The sequence below is a fragment of the Schistocerca piceifrons genome, chromosome 7 (genome assembly GCF_021461385.2).
Source record: "Schistocerca piceifrons isolate TAMUIC-IGC-003096 chromosome 7, iqSchPice1.1, whole genome shotgun sequence".
In the NCBI taxonomy this organism is placed as follows: domain Eukaryota; kingdom Metazoa; phylum Arthropoda; class Insecta; order Orthoptera; family Acrididae; genus Schistocerca; species Schistocerca piceifrons.
Window position 1 is genome coordinate 6501738 of NC_060144.1, and position 6724 is coordinate 6508461.

At 43.6% G+C, this 6724-nt stretch overlaps 1 non-coding gene across 1 annotated transcript; it reads left to right on the forward strand.

The window, feature by feature from the left end:
- Nucleotides 1-5819: 5819 nt before the first annotated feature.
- Nucleotides 5820-5893, forward strand: Trnat-ugu. The gene has a single exon. It is a non-coding gene; the product is annotated as a tRNA-Thr (tRNA).
- The last annotated feature ends 831 nt before the right edge of the window (nucleotides 5894-6724 follow it).

The window sequence follows — 6724 nt, forward strand, 5'->3', positions numbered from 1 at the left end:
TTCTATACCATAGATGGATTATTGAATAGGAATTAATAAATCTATAGGTGTAATATGAGTGGCTTATTTCAATAGTGGTACAAGTCCATTACCTCCACTTTTCTGCCTATAATGCTTCTGAAATTAATGATCCAAACAAAAAGAAAGAAAAGTTCATCTCTAGCAAGAAGCCATATGCTTGAATATTTCTGGTATCTCAACTGGATATTTTTCAGCGCTCCTTTAACTTTAGGATTCTGTATCTCAAAATGAAAAAAATGGACTTGTACCACTATTGAAATAAGCCCTTCATATATGCATTTTGTGCCATTTGAGGGAATGGGGTAGTTAATAAAAATTTTAAAGATTTTTTTTGAAATCCTTGATTGATGTGTGCATTTCTTACACACTTACACGTTCCACATCATAACGGTCACCGTGAGATTGATTAATGGAACACGTAACTAAGTAACTAACTACTAACACAACGGCTATTTATTTCCCTAACTGTAGAAAGTCATGAGGGTGTATGGAGATGCCTAGGACACTCTGTAGACGGTGCCCTCACAAAGGAGACATCCCAGCATTCACTTCAAGCAATTTAGGGGAACCATCTGTATCCCCGGTCGGGAATTCGAACGGTCATCCCCGCGAACAAGAGTCCAGTGTCTGACCAGTGCGCCGCCTCGCTCCGTGTTGCTGCACCCTGACAACGCCAGCAGTGTCAGGGAAATGCGTCACCAACAGAGACGACAGTGTAACCTTGGTCTGTACTGCGAGACATCAAGCAGATAGTTAAGTGACAGAATAACTTACTCGCACAGTTCGGCACCTTTCTGGACAATGGAAATCCGCAAAAGGAGGTGATAGAAGCGTTTGAGGTGCAATGTTACAGAAGAATGCTGAGAATTAAGGAGATTGTGATAAGATGAGAAATGAGGAGGTTCTCGCCGTAAACTTGTGATGAAAAAAAATTTGGGAAATGCTAATTAGAATAAAAGATAAGATGATAGGGAATGGCGTGCATGTCAGTAGAGCAGTGGTTTGCTAACATAGGGGTAATCACACCTTGATGCGTAAAATAAAATTTTCTGAAGGTTGAAAACAAAGGAGTTGAGTTATGTTTGGTTTCGAAACTAAATTATTTTTAAAAGATATTTAGTATTGTCACTATTTCGAAAGGTTGTAAAACCGAACACATAAGTTGATAATAAATATACATTGCTTCAAATACTAGTATTAAGGCGTGACCTAACGTGGTGGAGGTTACAGCTTCTGAAATGAATGTGCGAACATCTTCCTCACATAGACCAACCACTCACTACGCAGCATGCAAGTATGACAGTAAAAGTGAGACGTACACAGGCTGAAGGGAGATGCCGCGCCTGGAGGTCGGCATGCGATTTCTCATCCACATTCAAGGCAAAAGTCTATCTACCAAAATCAAATCGAGTGCATATTGGTAACACATGTACGAAAACGAAGAGCTCAACCTACACTGCCGTGCTAGCCGTCGTAGTTCATTGAGTTGGCTACGGGAATATCAGTCCTACATCCAACATGGAGCTGTGGTTCGAATCCTCGTCAGGTCGCTTTTTTATTTTTCTTACGTCCGTTCCCTAGTTATCGTAGTTTGTAAGCAGGACATCATTTTGTCACATGACAATAGCCTATAACGCGTTATTGTATAACATTATGCTACTGTATCCACTATTGGTTTCAAGGTGGTCTACAAACTGTCCAGTGTACAACCATAACCGGTCCTGCAAGTTCATGTACAACGGTTTCCTGATGGACTACATAAACAATGAGTACAGTGATATGTTTCTGGTGCTAGACTCATCCGATAACCAAGCTCGAGTGTGTGCTGCATGATGGCCTCAAAGACGCTATCCCGATAAGAATGTTTTCCGTCGCCTGGAGAAACCGATAATCGTCGTCCACAAGCAATAACAGAGGTCGCCCAAGGACTAGACGTAAGCTAGAAATAGGGGACGTGATTCAGGAAATGAAATGAAATGATCGTAAGGCATTTATTGGCCGGGCTATCCCCTTCGGGTTCGACCACAGTATTGCAAGTCTTTTTAGTAGACGCCACTTGGGCGACTTGCGTGTCATTGATGATGAAAATGATGGCGGAGGACGCAACAACACCCAGTCTCCTGCCGAGAATCGAAATCATTCACCAATCAATGGCTTTTCTCCAAGTGGAACATAACTATCATTTTAAAAATAGCGTGATATGGACTGACGAAGCTAGCTTTATTCGTGAAGGTATTTTCAACCTCCACAGCAGCCCTTCTTACGATACTATCTTGCAGTGCCTGTGTTATTCCGAATTACGATGCAGAGTTCCTTGGAAAATGCATGCATGCATGCTCCTCGGCAATGGTGGATGTGGGTGTGTTGCACAGGATCCAGCAAACTATGATCCAGCGAGGGGCTAAGCGTTTGCAAATGCAAGGTGGTCGCTTTGTGGACGTTGCTCGTACGTGTAGGTACCGGCTGTGTAAAGATGGGCCTGGATGTCAAACGTACAGAATAGAGCTATTCTACGTAGCGTAATTTGCAACCTAGTGACGCCTACTTATTTCATCTATTGTACCTCGTTGGGTATAGGCGATGTTACTGTATCCACTATTAGTTTCTATTGACTTCATTTGTGTCATGGAGAAACAAAGTAGTCATTTACGTCTGTAAAAGTCATGTTATGTCTTAATGTTTAAATAAAGGTAACGATAAAATAAACAAATACACATAGGTGGGTTTGCGTATCTGTTCCGCACGGTACTGCCGCGTCTCACTGACCTAATGGGACATCTCTCGCACTCGCGCTGTCTGTTCTTGGCCACGCCGCACGCACTTACAGCGTTGCCAAAGCCTTGTTTTTTAAAATCAGATTTGTGTTAAAACTATTGACGGGAATAGGTTTTGCTAGATACACTTTTATCTTGAATTGGGGCGGGGACTCGCATGCCGAACGCAATGTGCGGCATTTTTTCTTCACCATGTATATCACATGTGCTTAAATATCACATGAAAATGCCTTCTCCGAGTTGTAGGTAGTTCCCACAACAGGTTATAATATGCTTTCACTTCGCAACAATAAACGAACTAATTAATAGCACAACACAACAGTAACTACGTAATTCCCGCTACACTGCTGGAAGGCCTAGACCGTTTCATTGCCGGCCGAGGTGGCCGAGCGGTTCTAGGCGCTACAGTCCGGAACCGCGCGACCGCTACGGTCGCAGGTTCGAATTCTGCCTCGGGCATGGATGTGTGTGATGTCCTTAGGTTAGTTGGGTTTAAGTAGTTCTAAGTTCTAGGGGACTGACGATCTCGGAAGTTAAGTCCCATACTGCTCAGAGCAATTTGAACCGTCTCATTATTATTATTACTATTATTATTGTTATTATTATTATTGGTGGGAGTGATCAGGCAGAAAGCATTGTGAACCTGAAGTCCTCTAATTTCTGACATTTCAGATTTATGGAGTCCAGCAATCAAATGATTTACAAACAGTAAGTATACTGCACACACTTCAACTTGACTGGTTTTGAATGGGGGTTCAGGGCGTGGTTGAGGCAATTGTCGCTAGGGAGGAAGGCGGTGCAGGGAGCGCGTGTCTACCCTCAGTGTGGACAGTCAGCTTTCTTTTCTGAGGAAGAGTTGTAGGCAGTACTCGCGATGCACTGAGAATTCCTTCATCATTCTATAAAAACGGTTATTAGAAGCAAGGAGTACCAGTTGTCACATTGACTCATTAGTTCGTGATGTAACACAATACCTGCAAAAACTAATTATCATTTTTAAAATAAAAATGATCAAAGACAATTCTTTTTCATTCTAGGGTTAATGATGATGATAGGAGGAGCGGGAGGGCGATCGGAGAGAGAGGGATTACCAACTAATATCTGACTGCACTCATCGGTAATGGTCTCAGAGAGGTTGGAAACCACAACACTAGAGAGATCCACAGAGGGAACATAGAGGTCGGGTGTGGTTTCAGATGGTGGTGATGGCGGAAGAGGGGTGTTCATGATGCTTCAAAAAAAAAAAATTAGTTGAAGCATTAGTACTCATACTTATTCGTACATAAATTTTCCAATTTCTGAAATTTCAGAGGATACGGCTGAATGAAGACTACGAGTAATGAAAATTTCAAAAATTCTATTAGCCACCCTCTCCGGTTCGCGAGCGTATCACCAAGTAACTACAATCGAACAGCTTGTCTGGAGTAGATGTAGTACATTATATACACAGAACTTCCACGTGAGTAAGTGTATCTATTAGCAGGGACCGTACCAAATAACTACAGTATCAGATTTGCCTTCACACATACAGAGAGAAACCCGACGGGAAACTTTAATTCATAACGTGTAAAACACAGGATACCTTTTTGTCTCTAGCCCACGTGGACGTAGAGAAAATTCCAGCCAGCTAAGGCGCCTGTTCACAGCCTTGCGGTACCTGCTGTCAACAATAAACCTGTCACGTCCGTGAGTCGACAGTTAGAACTGGAAAACCACTGGAAGCTGAGTCCAAAACATAACAGGGAAACTGACTTTCCGGATGTGGACGGAAACGACTGAAAGAAGCAACATTCCCCTCATTTACACGCTAGCAGAGCCACTGTCTGCAGACCCGTGTTCACAATCGTAGTGCGTAATGAAATAGTGATAGTGGTGACCGTACAGTGCTACGTCATACAGTATAAACGTCATGACATCGTTCAAGTTCAGGTAGTTGGTCGTTGCTGTGGATTCCCGTCCAACAAACAATTGGTGACAGTGCGGGCTTGTGCTACTCTAAGAGCACACGAGAAGAAATAGAGGCTAGCCTCATCAAACCAGTCGTGACTGATGACAAAAACGTGTTATTAATGGTCAAGCATGTAAGGAAACTGGTTACTCGGCAGAATTATTGTAGTTCTCCTCAGTCTTTAGACGTGACGTGACTCCTACCTCTTCAGGTCGACTTCCCACGAGGTTCAGTATTGCTGGAGTCCGATGTGGTTCCCTAGCTGTGCTCACGACCAATCGAGTATCCTCAGCGACTAAAATCGCAAACGAAAATTAAAACACCTGCAACCGTCATGTGTTTTAATTTTAATTTCATATTGAACACCCGAAGTCCTGATAACCGCCCATTACAAGAACGGACATACAAAGATTGAACTTGCAAACGTTTTCTCGGTTAAAGTACAACTTCAGCTCAGCCTTCAACTCCGAGGCACTGGAGACAGCACAGCATGACTGAACTGGACAACCAGGGTGAACCAAATTGGAAACAGTATTTTTAAAAAGAAATACGACTGAAAATGCTCTGAACTGTTTAGTGGAACTACAAAGATTCTAAACGAGGACGCATTGTGGGGAACGTGAGCTCCTGCCCTCCGAATACAAGTTGAATAGCTTAACACAGGCCGGGAAAGAAATGCTGCACATGAGTGTGTGAAACTTCCTGGTCTAGTATGCATACTTACACTTACCACACGTGCAGACAAGGAAACGAATATACTAAGATGGTATCTGTTCTTTCCGACATGTCCGAAAGAACATTTAACATCACCGTTAGAACGAAATGAACACCGTTAGCTGCTTACAGGCGTTGACATACGTTAACGGGGACAGGTGAAAATGTGTGCCCCGGACCGGGAGTCGAACCCGAGATCTCCTGCTTACATGGCAGACGCTCTATCCATCTGAGCCACCGAGGACACAGAGGATAGCGCGACTGCAGGGATTTACCTCTGGCACTCTTCCCGGGACAATACGTTGTGGGTTTCGCGGGAAGCGTGCCAGAGATAAATCCCTGCAGTGGCGCTATCCTCTGCGTCCTCGGTGGCTCAGATGGATAGAGCGTCTGCCATGTAAGCAGGAGATCCCGGGTTCGAGTCCCGGTCGGGGCACACATTTTCACCTGTCCCCGTTGACGTATGTCAACGCCTGTAAGCAGCTAAGGAAACGAAACTGTCACCGCTCCTTTAATGTGTGTTTGTAAGCACAGATGTCGCCGCTTGGTTTTACCCTTTAGCTGAGATACACTGTAACTGGAACACTATCGTGCCCTTTTCACAGTGAGCAGTGCAATCGTGGGAAGGTATCGGTTATTCCATCGTTCTATCGACAAACGACACGGTTCTTAAACGAAACATAAGAACTAATGCTGCATAGATATGCCAAATTGTATTTATGCCCACTTTAGGTACTTGGATACCATTCATGGGAAGGGTATCAAACATGCCTCCCAATAATTGAAGGACCGAGCGAGGTGGCGCAGTGGTTAGCACACTGGACTCGTATTCGGGAGGACGACCGTTCAATCCCGCGTCCGGGCATCCTGATTTAGGTTTTCCGTGACTTCCCTAAATCTCTCCAGGCAAATGCCGGGATGGTTCCCTTGAAACGACACGGCCGACTTCCTTCCCTAATCCGATGAGACCGATGACCTCGCTGTTTGGTCTCTTCCCCCGTGTTTAATTTAAACATGTAAGTATAACTTGAACAATCGGGTTAATACCAAATTTTTCAGGCAACAGTTTTCGCGTATGTAACACTGAGCAGGATGAGGCACAGTTTTAAATTAGAAAAAATAATGAAATTCGAAAATTTTTTATCACTGGTGATGAGAAACGATAAAGTTAATGCCGGGCACAAAAGTACAGCACATTGATAAATGTAAGTTGGGTTTTTCGTCACTAATACTCCAGCAAAACCTTGATTTATTAATTTTCGTTATG